The following is an 18881-nucleotide window of genomic DNA, read 5'->3' on the forward strand; positions in this document are numbered from 1 at the left end:
CAGGCTGCTTGCTTTGGTAAATAAAGTTCTCCCCAAATACAGCCATGTCCATTCATTTATGTGTTGTCTGTGGCTATGCTCATGGCACAATGGCAGAGATGATTAGCAGGACAGAGAATGTGCCATCTGCAAGTCTTAAATATCAACTATCTCTAGTAAGATAGTAACTTAAGAATGAAAAAACTTGACAACCTTTGGTTTCATTGAAAATCTGAGAGAATCTACAAAAATTCCACTAGAACTAATAAACGAGTTTGGTGAGGCTGGAGGACACAGAACCAATACACAAAAACCAACTCTATTTCTCTAACCAGAACAATCAGAAACTAAAATTTAAAATATACTAATTATAACTGCACTGAGTAAAAAGAAATCCAGGTTATCTCATAAAAGATGGGAAAATCTATACACTAAAAGCTACACAATATTACTGAGAAAATCAAGGAAGATTTATATAAATGGAGAAACAACTTTTGTGTAAGAGTTGAAAATTCAACATTGTTAAGAGGTCAATTCTCCCCGCCAAATATCTGTCAATTCAACATAATCCAAAACTAATTTCCAGAAGACTACCAGATTTTTCTTAAGGAAACTGACAAGCTGATTCTAAAATTCATGTGGAGAGAAGGGTATAAAGTGGGTATGAGATGAAGCTAGAGGATTGTTGCCTTTAACTGTGTAGCAAAGAGAGGCAGCAGCTGGATTTTAAGCAAGGGGGTAACACGACAAAACCAATTTTTTTTTTTTGTGCTTTTTAGGGTTGCACCCGCCACACATGGAAGTTCTCAGGTTAGGGGTTGAATCAGGGCTACAGCTACTGGCCTGCACCACAGCCACAGCAACTGGGGATCTGAGCATCTGCTGCTGTACACCTCATCTGTGACCTACACCACAGCTCACAGCAACACCAGAGCCCAATCCACTGAGCAAGGCCAGGGACTGAACCCATATTTTTCTGGATACTAGTTGGATTTGTTTCCACTGCACCACAATGGGAACTCCTGAATTTAAAAAAAATACATAATAATTCTAGTTACAACGCAGACTGAGGTTCCAGGAGATGGAATGGCACAGGAAACACTTCTGAGGTTTCCTCAGTATTCTAGGAAGGAAATGATCACCTGACCTTGGGTGAAGGCACAGGAGAGAAGCAGAGTCAACAAAAAGCAGAGTGAGTGGAAATGATTACAGCCCTTTGGCTGAGAACATATAACAACCCATTATGTTTTAATACAAAACATTTTTCTGAGAAGCCCACACAGCAACACACCTGTGCTACATGAGCAGTCCTGGACAAGGTGTGCATATGTTACCCCACTGTACACAAAAGGCTTTCTGTTCATACACCTGTCCTGCCTTTACACTCCATATCAATTTTCAATGAGCAACAGAGAATTCATAGAATTAGAGCAAAGCAACTCACAACTTGAGGAATCTGACTGAGTTGAGTCTTCAAGGTCATCCAGAGAAATAACCTGCTCTTTGACCTACAAATAAATAATAATATTTCACAGTGTCCCCCAAATATTTATAAAAAATATTGTGTACAGAGATGATAAATAAATATCCATTTTTTATGAAAGCAAAATATAGATACTTCTTTAAAAAACTGATTTTTATGGAAAGGTTAAATGTATTAATAGCGTTTCTAAACTTTCTCTGTTTCTTTTTCCGGCCACACCATGGCATATGGAAGCACCTGGGCTAAGGGTCTAATGGGAGCTGCAGCTGCAGGCCTATGTCACAGTCATGGCAACAAGGGATCCAAGTCACATCTGCAACTTATGCTGCAGCTTGTGGCAATGTTGGGTCCTTAACTAATGGAGCAGGCCAGCAATTGAACCTACATCCTCACAGAGACAAAGTTGGGGCTTTGACCCACTGAGCCACAATGGGAACTCCTAAACTATTTTTTCAAAGCAAATGTCTCTATAACAAAGCAAGATTTTCTATTTTTCATTTTTCTTTCTTTGTTTTTTTTCTTATCCTGCTTACAGCATGTGGAAATTCCTGAGTTTATGGCATCAAACCCATGTCATACCAGCAACCAGAACTGCAGCTGTGACAATGCAGTGTCCTTAACCTGGGAACTCCTCTACTTTTCCACTATACCTTTTCTCTCTCTCTCTTTTTTTTCTTTTCTTTTGGCTGAAGGCACAGCATATGAAAGATCCTGGGCCAGGGATCACATCCAAGCTGCAGCTGTGACCTGTGCTACAGCTGCGACCTGTGCTACAGCTGCAGCAACACCAGATCCTTAACCCACTGGGCCACATAGGAACTTCCTCCAGTATACATTTTTTAGAAGTATTTTTTACTACAGGATAATATTTTTCATAATTAATTTTTACTATACCTTGTTCTTTTCTTTAGATGTTTCCTCTAGAGACCTGAAATAACAAACCATTCTATTCAGGGAAATATTAAATTCTTAAAATACAAAGAATACCTAAACGCATGGTTTTTTATATAACATCATTGCATTGGCAATTAAGAGTCTATGAAAGGGATTAAATGACAAATAGAGTAACATTAAAGGACAAAGAAGACATACCAATAATAATATTAACAAACGCATGTTAGATCAAGCTGACAAAGGAAAAACATTAATAATGTTATTTGCATTATTTGATAGGGAGAAATATATCAGGGGTTTTGTTGCGGTCATTTTTTAGTAAAAACTAGATTTTATGGCACTAAAACATATTTGGGAAGTATCACTTAAGACCTTATCTTAAAAAAAAGTTGGTATTATCTTTTTATGGATTAACTATGCCACTGCTATGCATTTTTATAAGCACTTTGCATGTCTACAAGGCATGTAATCCTCACAGCAATTCTGGTAGGTGGGTAATTCACTGGGGACTTTACACACAGAGAAAATGAGGCACAGAAGGCTAAGTGACTTGGCCAAGCCCGGACAGCTGTTCAGCAGCTGAGAATTCAGAATTCAAACTGAGAAAATCTTCAACACTGGTGTTTCACAATATATCTATTTTTTAAGTGGTCCTAAGTACTCTGATAGCAAAAGAATCTGTATTATTATTCCATGTCTAGCTATAATGATCATTTCTGAATCTTACACATATTTTTAAAAAGAAAAAGACTTAGGTAATATTAGAGATCTACTTTCAAGATTTGCTTTTTCAAAAGAAATTCATCAACATCGTTTGAAACTATTTTCTCCCATTCTGTAAGTTGTCTTTTTGTTTTCTTTTGGATTTCCTTTGCTGTGCAAAAGCTTCTCAGTTTGATGAGGTCCCATGGGTTTATTTTTGCTCTAATTTCTATTGCTTTGGGAGACTGACCTGAGAAAATATTCATGATGTTGATGTCAGAGAGTGTTTTGCCTATGTTTTCTTCTAGGAGTTTGATGGTGTCCTGTCGTATATTTAAGTCTTTCAGCCATTTGGAGTTTATTTTTGTGCATGGTGTGAGGGTGTGTTCTAGTTTCATTGCTTTGCATGCAGCTGTCCAGGTTTCCCAGCAATGCTTGCTGAATAGACTTTCTTTTTCCCATTTTATGTTCTTGCCTCCCTTGTCAAAGATTAATTGACCATAGGTGTCAGGGTTTATTTCCGTATTCTCTATTCTGTTCCATTGGTCTGTCTGTCTGTTTTGATACCAGTACCACACTGTTTTGATGACTGTGGCTTTGTAGTATTTCTTGAAGTCTGGGAGAGTTATGCCTCCTGCTTGGTTTTTGTTTCTCAGGATTGCTTTGGCGACTCTGGGTCTTTTGTGGTTCCATATAAATGTTTGGATTGTTTGTTCTAGTTCTGTGAAAAATGTCCTGGGTAATTTGATAGGGATTGCATTGAATCTGTAGATTGCTTTGGGTAGTATGGCCATTTTTACAATATTGATTTTCCCAATCCAGGAACATGGAATATCTTTCCATTTCTTTACATCTTCTTTGATTTCTTTGATTAAAGTTTTATAGTTCTCGGCATATAGGTCCTTTACCTCCTTGGTCAGGTGTATTCCGAGGTATTTGATTTTGTGAGGTGCAATTTTAAAAGGTATCGTGTTTTTGTATTCCTTTTCTAATATTTCATTGCTGGTATACAGAAATGCAACTGACTTCTGAATGTTAATCTTATATCCTGCTACTTTGCTGAATTTATGAATCAGTTCAAGTAGTTTTGGGGTTGAGTCCTTAGGGTTTTCTATGCAACCGACAAGGGATTAATCTCTAGAATATATAAACAACTTATACAACCCAACAGAAAAAAAACCAATCAATCAATGGAAAAATGGGCAAAAGACCTGAATAGACATTTCTCCAAAGAAGATATACAGATGGCCAACAAACACATGAAAAAATGCTCAACATCGCTGGTTATAAGAGAAATGCAAATCAAAACTACCATGAGATATCACCTCACACCAGTCAGAATGGCCATCATTAATAAATCCACAAATAACAAGTGCTGGAGGGGATGTGGAGAAAAGGGAACCCTCCTGCCACTGTTGGTGGGAATGTAAACTGGTACAGCCACTATGGAGAACAGTTTGGAGATACCTTAGAAATCTATACATAGAACTTCCATATGACCCCGCAATCCCACTCTTGGGCATCTATCCGGACAAGACTCTACTTAAAAGAGACACGTGCACCCGCATGTTCATTGCAGCACTATTCACAATAGCCAGGACATGGAAACAACCCAAATGTCCATCGACAGAGGATTGGATTCGGAAGATGTGGTATATATACACAATGGAATACTACTCAGCCATAAAAAAGAATGACATCATGCCATTTGCAGCAACATGGATGGAACTAGAGAATCTCATCCTGAGTGAAATGAGCCAGAAAGACAAAGACAAATACCATGTGATATCACTTATAACTGGAATCTAATATCCAGCACAAATGAACATCTCCTCAGAAAAGAAAATCATGGACTTGGAGAAGAGACTTGTGGTTGCCTGATGGGAGGGGGAGGGAGTGGGAGGGATCGGGAGCTTGGGCTTATTAGACACAACTTAGAATAGATTTACAAGGAGATCCTGCTGAATAGCATTGAGAACTTTGTCTAGATACTCATGTTGCAACAGAAGAAAGGGTGGGGGAAAAATGTAATTGTAATGTATACATGTAAGGATAACCTGACCCCCTTGTTGTACAGTGGGAAAAAAAAAAAGGAAAGAAAATAAAAATGATCATTTAAGTAAAAAAAAAAAAAAAAAGAAATTTATCGACAGGCATAAATTCACCTATTCAGCTGTTTATTCATGCATTTAACATATATATATTTATTGAGCATGCAATATGTGTTAAGGGCTGTTTTGGAACAGGAAGCATGGCTTTTGTCATTTAGAACTTTATTATTGAAGAGTAATAATCTGCAATAGACTATTAATAGTGTCTATTTCCAATGTATCTAAATAAAATCTTCCCCTTTTCCCTGGAAACTAAACAACTATGAAGGTAATAGAGTCTGATGTTTTAGAGTACCTCACAAAACCACAGTTACTCATGATGACACCATCAAAAACACTGTACTACCTAGAATCATTGAGGAATGATTAAATCCTATTCAGTAAGGCCTACGTGTTTGCATATTTAGGATTACATAATTTTTAATACCCATGTATGATAGTATACCTACTACGTCATCATCTGCATATTCACTTATTTAAGAAGATTACGCTTCACAGCCACTGAACAAAACCCCTAACATAAAACTATACATGAATAGAAGAAATGTTAGGTAGAATTAGTTTCCTATGCTGTTTTAAAGGTAATGAAATACGATCAATGAGCTTTCTAATGTGGGAAATACAAACACGACTGAATTGAAGAAACATGTCCTCTACTGGATTATTTTCAACATACAAAAATACCCTAAATACACCCATCTTACCATAAAAAAAGAAAGAAAACCCCACTGAACTCCATGTTCCTCTTCATTTACCATCCAGCACTCTACTGCTTTTCCCAGTAAATATTCTCTAAGGAATATTCACTCCAGTGCAGCTTCCATGGGGCCTATTTCTTGAAACTACTTCCAGTCAAAGGCCTCATCCTGATCCTAGCCATTCAGCAGAGTTCATGCGACATAGTTGAGAATTCTCTTGTCTTGGCCTGTATGCGATATTATGTTGTTCTATCCCCAGAAGAAATATTCCATGCTGATATTTTTTCACCTAGAAACAAAGAATGTGTAGATTTTACCCGCCATCATCCTGGTCTCTTTCACTTAAGCTGCTATCATCACTCACGTATAGTAAACACCAGTCAGTGAATCAGCCTTCTCAATATTTATTGGTGAAATCACAGGTTCTTTTGAGGTCATTTTTTCGCTTTTAGTTATCCATACTTCTTTCACATGCATGCCAGGATGGCTATTAAAAAAATCCATTATAAAGCCAATGTTTTCTAATAAGTCTCCTGACAAAGAAAAAAAAATTTTTTTTGGTAAAATTCCTACTCTTACCCATCTTAAGTAATTTATTAATTCAAAAAATAGGTATGAAGTACCAACCTTATGCAAGGAAATAAAAACTCTTGCTTCAAAGGCAGTTTACAATTATGATACAATGTGATATGTGAGAGTTCATATATTAAAGATGTAAGTGAATATAAGGAAGGTTTTAGCAAAGAGGTGACATGAGACAGAGGAGGGTGCAAGGAAAAGAAATGGGTGAAAATCTTTCTATTTAGAGATCAGAATGTGAGCACAAAGATTGAGTGCATGACATCTAGGTGTTTCCAAAGAAATTGGAAGGAAAAGTACAAAATACATGAAGCAAGTAGAGAAATCTGTCTGGAAAGCAATTCCGAAGAACTTCAAATGTTAAAAAAGCTGGAGTTCAATGCCAAAAATAAATGATTCAGACATGGGAGTAATATCTAGGTTAGTACTATTTTAAAGGTATAATAATGCTTAATTTAAGAGATTTAAAAAAAAATAGCACAGGGCACAATATAACTTGAAAGAAGCAGTCAAGGAAGTATCTTGAGGGGGAAAATTTACATTTACAACACCCACATGTTGTGGTGACAGCAACATCATGGCTGAAAAAGAGGTACCTCATCCTGCCCCCCTCCCCAAGCCGAAGTTTGGAAACCATCCTTAGACAAAAGTAGCTTTTTTGGAGTTTCAGGATCCAGTGTTGGACACCAAGGGGCCTGGAAAGAGTCCTGCCCACTTGTGTATTGAATAACAGACATACAGACCACGTTCCAGCCTTAGACCCAGCCTGCCCCATGAACTGGCTTGAGTCACTCTTAGTAACTCCCAGGAAGCCCCTGGAAACACTGCCATAGATAACTTCCCATAGATTAGAGAGTCTTTGTGGAAATCCAGGTTTCCAGCAGAGAAGTCCCAGCCTACCACTGGAGCAAAAGATACAACTTTGGACACACTGAAGATGGCATTTATGAAAGACTACAGAGGAGGTGACCAGTGCTTGGAAGGCAACAACAGCAATGTCAAACTTCAAGGAACGTGAAAAATTTAGAAAACTTGATACCACCAAAGGAACACAATAATCTTCTACTAACTAATCCCAAAGACATGAAGAACTGCATTCTACTTGACAAAGAAGCACTTTTTTTTTTTTGGTCTTTTTGCATTTCTTGGGCCGCTTCCGCGGCATATGGAGGTTCCCAGGCTAGGGGTCGAATCGGAGCTGTAGCCACCGGCCTACACCAGAGCCACAGCAACTCGGGATCCGAGCCACGTCTGTGACCTACACCACAGCTCACGGCAACGCCAGATCGTTAACCCACTAAGCAAGGGCAGGCATCGAACCCGCAACCTCATGGTTCCTAGTCGGATTTGTTAACCACTGCACCACAATGGGAACTCCCAAAGAAGCACTTTTAAAGAAACCAGTGAGCCACAGGAAAACAAAGGAAGACAACCCAACAGAATCAGGAAAATAATAAACAAAATGAGAAGGTTAAAAAAGAGATAGAAATAATAATAATGATAAAGCACCAAATGGAAATTCTAGAGACAAAGAATACAATGAAGACCACTGACATCAGAATAGATGAGGAAGAAGAAAGAAACTGTGAGTTCAGAGACAGGAACTTTGAAATTATCCAATCAGAGGAGAACAAAAGAAAAAAGAATGAAAACATGTCAAGAAAGCCTACATGAATTACCAGGTACCATCAAAAGAAACAATTCCTGAATTCATGCAGTTAAGACAGGGAGAAAGTGGAAGACAGGGACATGCAAAGATAGAGAGATGAAAATATAGGGGGAAAATAGTTTCAAATGATGCAACTGACAAAGGCTTAATCTCTCAAATATGCAAACAATTTATACAACTCAACAGCAAAAAAAAAAAAAAAAACAAAAAACAAACCAACAACCCAACTGAAAGATGGGAAAAGGACCTGAATGGACATTTCTCCAAGGAAGATATACAGATGTCCAACAAGAACTTGAAACAATGCTCAACATCGCTGATTATTAGAGAAATGCAAATCAAAACTACCATGGATACCACCTCACACCAGTCAGAATAGCCATCATTAATAAGTCCACAAATAACAAGTGCTGGAGGGGGTGTGGAGAAAAGGGAACCCTCTTGTACTGTTGGCAGGAATGTAAGCTTGTACAACCACTATGGAGATCAGTATGGAGGTATCTTAGAAAACTATACACAGAACTACCATATGATCCAGCAATTCCACTCTTGGGCATATATCCGGACAAAACTCTACTTAAAAAACACACATGCACCCACATGTTCATTGCAGCACTATTCACAATAATCAAGACATGGAAACAACCCAAATGTCCACTGATAGATGATTCGATCAGGAAGATGTGGTAGATATACACAATGGAATACTAATCAGCCATAAAAAAGAATGAAATAATGCCATTTGCAGCAACATGGATGAGTGAAGTAAGTCAGAAAGAGAAAAACAAATACCATATGATATCACTTATATTTGGAATCTAATATATGGCACAAATGAACCTTTCCCCAGAAAAGAAAATCATGGACTTGGAGAATAGACTTGTGGTTGTCAAGGGGGAAGGGGAGGGATTGGAAGGGACTGGGAGCTTGGGGTAAATAGATGCAGAATGTTGCCTTTGGGATGGATTAGCAATGGGATGCTGCTGTGTAGCAATGGGAACTCTGTCTAGTCACTTATGATGGAATATGATATGTGAGAAAAAAAGAATGTATACATGTCACCATGCTGTATAGTAGAAAAAATATATATAAATAAATGATAAAGAGTTTTAAAAATAGGCAAATATGGAGATGTTCTCCTTTAAAAGAAAAAGGAGATGAGCCCTACCCCCAATGAAGACATTGAAATACTTTTCCAAAGTCACACTTTTAACTTACCTGATTAATTTGATGAGCTTATTTGGTAATTTATGAGATTCGGCATTATAGAATTGTATCATCTCTTGGTGCTATAAAATGCTAGGGAATGCTATATTAGGGCCTTTGGACAAATCATTTATCTTTCTTGGTTTTATTACCATTATCAGTCAATAGTCAATATATGGCACAAATGAACCTTTCCCCAGAAAAGAAAATCATGGACTTGGAGAAAAGACTTGTGGTTGCCCAGGGGGACAGGGAGGGAGTGGGATGGATTGGGAGCTTGGGGTTAATGGATGCAAACTATTGCTTTTGGAATGGATTAGCTATGAGATCCTGCTGTGTAGAACTGAGAACTATGTCTAGTTACTTATGACAGAGCATGATAATGGGAGAAAAAAGGTTGCCCATTCTCACCACTTTTAGTCACCATATTATTAGAAATCCTAGCCACATAAATCACACACAAAAAAAGGGGAACAAAAGGTATCTAAATTGGATGAGAAGAGGTAAAATTGTCATTGTATGCAGATGACATGATACTCTATAGAGAAAACTCAAAGGACTCCACATAAAAGCTACTTGAACTGCTCAATGAATTCAGCAAAGTAGGATACAAGATTAACATTCAGAAATCAGTTGCATTTCTGTACACTAACAATGATATTCTAGAAAAAAGAATATAAAAAATAGCTTGTAAAACCACACCTCAAAAAATTAAATCCTTAGGAATAAATATGACCAAGGAGATTAAAGACATAAGCTAGAACTATAAAATATTAATCAATGAAATGAAAAAGGCTTCAAAGAAATGGAAAGATATCCCATGCTCCTGGATTGGAAGAGTTAATATGATTAAAATGCCTCTACTACCCAAAGCAATCTACAGACTTAATGTGATCCCTATAAAATTACCCACAACACTTTTCAAAGAACTAGAACAAACAACCCCCAAATTTAAATGGAACCAGAAAAGACCCAGAATTTCCAAAGCAATCCTGAGGAGAAAAAATCAAGTAGGAGGCATAACTCTCCAAACCTTTAGACAATATTGCAAAGCTATAGTAATGAAGACAGTGTGGTACTGGTACAAAAAAGACATATGAACTGATAGAACAGAATAGAGAGCCCAGAGATAAACACAGACACATAATGTCAATTAATTTTCAATAAAGGAGGCAAGAATGAAAATGGGAAAAAGAAAGTCTCTTCAGCCCATGGTGCTGGCAAAACTGGACAGCTGCATAGAAATCAATAACACTAGAACACATCCTCACACCACACAAAAAAATAAACTCAAATGGCTTAGAGACTTAAACATAAGACAAGATACCATAAAATTCCTAGAAGAGAATATAGGCAAAACATTAAAAAAAAAAAAAGAAAAGATAGCCAATGGAATGGGAGAAAATAGTTGCAAATGATGCAACCGATAATGGCTTATTCTCTAAAATATACACACAACTCAAACAACCCATGGTTGTTAGCCAAGAAGCAAACAACCCAAATGAAAAATGGGCAGAAGACCTAAATAGACATTTCTCTAAAGAAGACATATGGATGGCCAACAGGCACATGAAAAAATGCTCAATATCAAAAATTATTAGAGAAATGCAAATCAAAACTACATTGAGACCTCACTCCAGTCAGAACAGCTATCACTAATAAGTCTACAAATAACAAATGCTGGAGACAGTGTGGAGAAAAGGGAAACTTCTAACACTGTTGTTGGGAATGCTAATTGGTGTGTACAACCACTATGGAAAACAGTATAGAGGTTCCTCAAAAAAATAAAAATGGAACTATCATGTGTTTCAGCTATCCTACTCCTGGGCATATATCCAGCCAAAACCTTCATTCAAATAGATACATGCACCCCTATGTTCACTGAAGCACTAGCCACAATAATCAAGACATGGAAACAACCTAAATGTCCATTGACAGATGAATGGATTAAGAAGATGTGGTACATATTCACAACATCATAAAAAAATGCCTTTTGCAGCAACATGGATGCAACTAGATAGAGCTTCTCACACTAAGTAAAGTAAGTCAGAAAGAGAAAGACAAATACCACATGATATCACTTATATATGAAATCTAGAATACAGCACAGATGAACCTATCTATAGGATAGAAACAGGCTCACAGACATGGAGAACCGACTTATGGTTGCCAAGAGGGAGGGAGAGGGAGTGGGATGGACTAGGAATTTGGGGTTAGTAGATACAAACTGTTGCATTTGGGGTGGATAAGCAATGGGTTTCTCCTATATAGCACAGGGAACTATATCCAATCACTTGTGATAGAACATGATAGCAGATTATTTGAGAAGAAGAATGTATGTGTGTGTATGGCTGGGTCACTTTGCTGTACAGAATAATTGGACAGACCATTGTTAATCAACTACGATAAAAAATAATACAAAAAAGAGTCTACCTCAACCAGCAGGGTACAGTGTACAAACAGCATGCTTCTGTTTGTCTCTATTCAAGAATAGCAAACAAAAACTAAATAAACAAACAAACAAAATCTCTTTTGCTTATGCTTGTAAATACCTTTGAAAGCATAGATCTCAACAATAATATCTAACTATGTCAAATCCTTCAACTAAATTTGCTTCACACCCCAAAAAAAGAATCAGGAGTAAGACGACTGTGAGAATTTCAAATACGTTAGTGTCCTCCTTTTCAGAGCTGTACTTGTAATGCAAAATGTACCTGATCTGGACGTTTGTAAATCCTTCATTCCTACTGTCTCATTAGGAACAGAATTTTCCAATCCAACTGTAGGCCAAATAGGTTTGGAAAAGAGTTGATTAATAAATAATGTACACATGATACAATCTGTAGTTAATAATTCAAGATAAAAGTTTAAAAGTTTTTACCTTCAAGCAAGGATATTTTTCAGGAGAATCTAAAAGGCAAAAAGGACATATAATCAATTGTCTATAAATAAGACAGCCAGGTATACGTTTATGTAGAGTTAGTACTGTGTGGAATCCTAATGCTTGGCTTTGGCAATAACATGTTAGGGTTTGCTGTTCTGTTTGGGGGGCAGTTAGGACAGAAACAAGATAGAAACGTGAATCTATTATACACACTGAAGAAAAAGAGAAACATAGGTTTAACAAAACATGCACTGAAGATTCCAAAAGGAAGACTATGTTTCAAATGATTTTACAATAGAAAAGTGCACATCTATCATCAATGTGAACATGCTGATTGATGAGAAGAAAAGTGATGTCTGATCAGAGGAACCAATCATGACCTTGAGAGGATAAAGTGAAAGCTGATAGTAAAAGACAACAGCCTATTTTTAGTGCAACACGGCAGCATCACTGACACCACTGTAATCCCAGTGTTTATCATATTCTTCAATTTGTCCTGTAATTTCACAAGGACACAGTTGTGATGACAGTTGAGTTGAATGTATGATTCATTTCTCATCAGAGGAGGTGCTATGAATTGATGAGCTTGGATATACACTTGCAGAATAATAGTTCATAAAAATACTAATTTTTCTCCATACCCATGTGGGTTACAGGTATGCCTCCTTTATGTGGATCCTCTGGTTTAGGCATCTTAAAGTTTCTTGATCCACTCATGCAAGAAATTTCATAAAACACATCTAAGAAGTAATGTATAGTTAAGTTTTCAATATTGAAATACGATTATCCACAAGGATGAAAGAATTTCAATTGTGACAGAATTATTAGACATTCAAGTTCTTCTGTATTTCAAAATCAGTCTAGCATTTATGGAAGGAACCCTATTAACTTCCTCTGTTTCCAAAATCAGTTTGGTTTATATATCATGCTGATGGTGAAAAGGATTTTTGTGAAACAGTTATCTTAAAAAAATAGCTATCAAAAAAAAGCCAGTGCTTCCATATTCAAATTAATCTTATGTGCATAACAAATACCAACACACATCTTTGATGCCTGATAGTTAGGAAGAGTGTCTGTGAAATACCCCAGTTCTAGCTCCCCCTCCTGCTTCCAGAATCTTCTGGAGCAGCAGTTTACTTCCTGCAATCTCTGCCTCTCTCATCCTTCATTCCTCTTTTCTCTTTCCTTACTTTCCTTAGCTTGTAGAGGATCCTGAAACGGAGCTAACCACTTACCTACTTAGATGGGACTCTTAATTTAAACTCTTGCTGACACCGAGAAGCCAAACAACTTCATTTCCATTCATGTCTCTTTCCTCACTGTGCATTCAATGGGTACTTTTCTTTGGCTATTGAAACATATCAGGGAGTTCCCTGGTGGCCTTGCAGTTGAGGATTCAGCTTTGTCACTGCTGTGGCTCAGGTTCAGTCCCTGGCCTGAGAACTTCCTCCTGTTGTGGGTGCAGCCAATACATACATACATACATACATACATTCATACATACGTAAGAAAGCAAGGAAGTCATAAAACACCAACACAGAATAATGTCTGAAAGAAATGAATACATCAAAATTCCTGTTTTAAATTATCACTCTGTCAAATGTCTTTTTAATTTTTTTATTTTATTTTTTTTTGGTCTTTTTGCCATTTCTTGGGCTGCTCCCGCGGCACATGGAGGTTCCCAGGCTAGGGGTCTAATCGGAGCTGTAGCTGCCAGCCTACGCCAGAGCCACAGCAACACAGGATCGCCGCATCCGCGACCTACACCACAGCTCACGGCAACACCGGATCCTTAACCCACTGAGCAAGGGCAGGGATCGAACCTGCAACCTCATGATTCCTAGTCGGATTTGTTAATCACTGCACCACGATGGGAACTCCAAATGTCTTTTTTATAAAACACACTTCTTACCTTCTGCTTCTCCATTTACCCTGTTTTTACCTCTTTGATCTACAGCTCCAGATAAATGGCCAATATGCTTCTGTGGAAGACTCTCAGTGATACCCTGTTAAGATTAAGATGAATAATGAGGTGCACAAAGATTTCCTAATCTATTTATAAGAAAATACCTGGATTTCCTACTATTTAAAAAAAAATTTCCTACTTTAGAAATGATTAGACTTAAAAATAACAGAAGCATGGACTGAAAATGCAAATATTTAAAGAAAAAAACCTCGTATATGCTTCTCCAGATCAAGTCTATAATTTGTCCTCATTTGGCTGTTGACTTTGTAAACAGAGCATGAAAAGCCAGAGTAAATATTTTCGCTAATGAAATGCTGACTTAATGCACATTTCAGGTAAGGATAAACTTCAAAACGCATAACTCTACATTCTCAAAATAAATAGAGGATATTTTTAATATATAAATATTTAAATATAAATATATATATATATTGTGTGTGTGTGTGTGTGTGTGTATATATATGTGTTTATTTAAGATGTATGCCGGCTATCAATAAAAATATTTCAAAGGACAGAAAATTTTTAGTATTAAAATAACATACTTGGGAGTTCCCATCGCAGCGCAGCGGAAATGAATTCGACTAGGAACCATGAGGTTGTGGGTTCAATCCTTGGCCTCACTCAGTGGGTTAAGGATCCGGTGTTGCCGTGAGCTATGGTGTGGGTCACAGATAGGTCTCAGATGTTACATTGCTGTGGCTGTGGTGTAGGCTGGCAGCAATAGCTCTGATTAGACCCCTAGCCTGGAAACCTCCATATGCCATGGGTGCAGCCTTAAAGAGACAAAAGACAAAAATAAATAAATAAATAAATAAATAAATAAATAAATAAATAAATAAATAAAACAAAACAAAATAAAATAACATACTTGGCATGAAAAGAAACCTTGGAGTATAAACCCAGTTGAATATAAACGGAACACTGTAGAACCGAACACTGAAGCAAACGAGAGCTTAGAAAGATCTCTATTATTTGATAAAAAGTTGTATTTCATAGGAGAAATAGTTGAGTAGCAAAAGTATTGGCAAAGTAGTAAAAAAGGCCTTTTATGTTTAAGTAATAGTGAGAAAATTTAAATATGGTTATGTAATTCTTCAAAAAAGTAGAGTAAGCTTTAATAAGGGAGGAATAAGAACAATAACTTATTAACCATCCAGATGTGCCAGGCTCTTACTATGCATATTATCTCTTCTACATGCAACATTAATAATGAAAATGATCATAAGGAGGGGACCAGGCAGGGGTCCCTGGTGTTTGCCCTGGACCTGGGGCATGGGGAACTGGCAGAGGTTCCCAGGTGGGGCTGCAAGGAAGAATCATCAGTCACAAGGACATTTTCCCCACTGCCTGTTTCCTGGTCATTCCATGATGAGAGAGTGAAATAATGAACAAAGGGACCCACGTTTTGCTCTGTCCAGAAAGCCCCTTCCCTACAACTGCACATGACAGGCTCCTTCGCTTGGCAGCTCTTGTCACACTCAGGTCGTTTCTAAACCTCAGCTCCACCCTCTCTCCCATCCTCATCCACACTCCCTCAGTGTTGTCTCACCTAATGTTCTCCCTTTTCTTTATGGGAAGAACTTACAGTGACTTATAAAGGATTCCCATTTACTTGTTCCTCTGCTCCTACCTCTACAGCCTAACTCCTCAACTGGAACCCTCAGTGTCTAACTGCCAGATGCATAGTTGGGATTCAATACCAGAAATTTATTTAAGGTCAAAACAGTTAAGACCTTGAAAGAGCCTCAAGTACCAAAGCACTAAATACCTCTAGGAGATTTCTGGTCAGAGTCTACTGAAGCGGAACACACCCCAAGTTAGAAATCCACACGCCCGGATTAGGAGAGATGACATCAGGAGCCCCAAGTGTTGCTTTTCTCACCCCAACTTATTAATACATAAATACTGTGATATCCATTAGATTACATTGTTAAATAAAAAGAACAGAAATAGAGTCAAAGACATAGAGAACAGACTTGTGGTTGACAAGGGTGAGAGGGATGGGCTGGGAGCTTGGGGCTAGTAGATGCAAACTATTATATTTAAGAATGGATAAACAAAGAGGTCCTACTGTATAGCACAGGGAACCACATCCAGTCTCTTGGGATAGACAATGATGGAAGATAATATAAGAAAGGGAATGTCCATATATGTACAAGTGGGTCGTTTTTCTGTACAGCAGAAATTGGCACAACACTGTAAATCAACTACACCTTAATAAAAAAGAAAAAAATTAAAAATAATAATGTCAGCATGCTCAGAAAAAAAGAAAATTAGCCCTGTTAGCTTAGAGTACTACTGAAAAAACTGACATTAAGCAACTAAAATTAACTGCTATATTTGCAAATGTGCTTGCATGATTTATGTATGCATGAATTATCTCTGGTGAGGGAAGTAGGAGAGGTTGGTTATTAGCAGTATTTTATTTAGACGGATTAGAACTGCAAATAGGATAAGCTGCTTATATTCCATTTGTCAAAAAACTAAAGACAAATGAGTGCCTATATTCAACTCCTTCTAAGGAAGAGGGGAAAACAACAACAACAAAAAACAAGAATAAACCTGTGTGTGTGAAAGCCACATACATACTACACTGAAAGCCACATACATACTACACTGAAAGCCACACCAAAAGTGCTCACACTAGGGAAAGTGAGAGATGGACTAAAAGAGACACTGTCTGCAAGGACAAATTAAATTGGGGTTAATCATTAAAAAAAAGTGTGGAAGGAGGAAGAAAGGAAAAAAAGAGACATGCTAGTGAAATACAAACATAAGGTAAGAAAAACAGGAAAACATAAGTACAATAAAGTATGTGGAGAATATACATATATTTCAGCATTTATATATTAACAGATCAGTAACATATCAGTACTGTTAGGGATTTACTATGCTCAAATCCTCTGTTTTACGGAGTTCCCGTTGTAGCTCAGTGGTTAACGAATCCGACTAGGAACCATGAGGTTCTGGGTTTGATTCGTGGTCTCACTCAGTGGGTTAAGGATCTGGCATTGCTGTGAGCTGTGGTGTAGGTTGCAGATGTGACTCGGATCCTGCATCGCTGTGGCTGTGGTGTAGGCTGGTGGCTACAGCTCCAATTAGACCCCTAGCCTGGGAACCTCCATTTGCCACGGGAGTGGCCTCAGAAAAGGCAAAAAGACAAAAAAAAAAAAAAAAGCCTCTGTTTTATGTTTTCATTATATATAAAAGATATACAGTTCATATATATAAATATATCGTTCTCCATCAAAATTTATAAAAACATCAAAATATATTAAATACAAAACAGGCTTTTGTTCATAGTTTATCCTTAATAATACTGATATATATTATTCTATAACTATTTGTTTATAAATACTACTATTGGAGTTCCTCTTGTGGCTCAGCAGGTTAAGAACCTGCTATAGTGTCCAAGAGGTTGCGGGATTGATTCCTGGCCTCACTTAGTGGGTAAAGGATCCCATGTTGCCACAAGCTGAAGTGTAGGTCACAGATGCAGCTCGGATCTAGTGTTGCTGCAGCTGTGGCTTAGGCCTGCATTTACAGCTCCAGTTGGATCCCTAGCCTGGGAACTACCATATGCTGCAGGTGTGGAACTAAAAAGAAAAAAAATTAAAAATAAAAATAAAAGATTTAAAAAAATAAATTAATTTAGAAAACACTACTCTAATAAAGACTTCATTTTTTTTAAAAATAAATACTACTCTAATAAAGATTTCATTTTTATCACTATAAAACAAGTCATTCATGGAGTTGAACATGACCATTTGCCACTCCCTGAATACTGTAAATTTTTTATTACTAGAGAGAGAAAAAAGGATATAGAAACGTTCCTTGGGAGTTTCCGTTGTGGCTCAGTGGAAACGAATCTGACTAGCATCCAGGTGTCCTGACTTCATACTAGAAAGCGACAGTCATCAAAACAGCAATGGATTAGCAATGATTCCTGCTGTGTAGCACTGGGAACTATGTCTAGTCGCTTATGATAGAACATGATAATGTGAGGAAAAAGAATGTATACATGTATGTGTAACTGGGTCACCATGCTGTACAGTAGAAAATAGAACACAGTAAACCAGCTATAATGGTAAAAAAATCATTATACAAAAAAATAAACTCCAAGAGAAAAGTGAAAAAAAAAAAAAAAGCAGTATGGTACTGGCACAAAACCCAGAAATGTACACCAATGGAACAGGATAGAAAACCCAGAATTAAACCCACTCACAGACAGTCAACTAATCTATGACAAAGAGGCAAGAATATGCAGTGGATAAAAGAGAATTTCTTCAATAAGTGGTGCTGGAAAAACTAGACAGCTACATGTAAGAGAATGCAATTAGAACACTCTCTAACACCCACCACACACAAAAATAAACTCCAAATGGATTAAAGACCTAAACGTAAAACCAGATACTCTAAAACCCTGAGAGGAAAACGTAGACTAAATACCCTCTGACATAAATTGCTGATCTACCATCTACAGTAATGAAAAAAAAAAAAAAAACAGATGTAAACAAATGAGACTTAATTAAGCTTAAAAGTTTTTGCACAGCAAAGGAAACCACAAACAAAACGAAAAGACAACCCGTGGAATGGGAGAAAATATTTGCAAATTAACTGACTGACAAGGAATTAATCTCCCAAATATATAAACAATGCATACAGCTCAATATCAAAAAAAGACACAACCCAATCAAAAAATTGGTAGAA

General features: G+C 37.2%; 1 long non-coding RNA gene across 1 annotated transcript; it reads right to left on the reverse strand.

Annotated features, from left to right (window-relative positions):
* Positions 5240-12368, reverse strand: LOC110261551. Its single transcript, XR_002345800.1, has 3 exons — positions 12203-12368; positions 12036-12101; positions 5240-6156 (listed from the first exon to the last, which is right to left on the reverse strand). It is a non-coding gene; the product is annotated as an uncharacterized LOC110261551 (long non-coding RNA).

Source organism: Sus scrofa, chromosome 7 (genome assembly GCF_000003025.6).
Source record: "Sus scrofa isolate TJ Tabasco breed Duroc chromosome 7, Sscrofa11.1, whole genome shotgun sequence".
In the NCBI taxonomy this organism is placed as follows: domain Eukaryota; kingdom Metazoa; phylum Chordata; class Mammalia; order Artiodactyla; family Suidae; genus Sus; species Sus scrofa.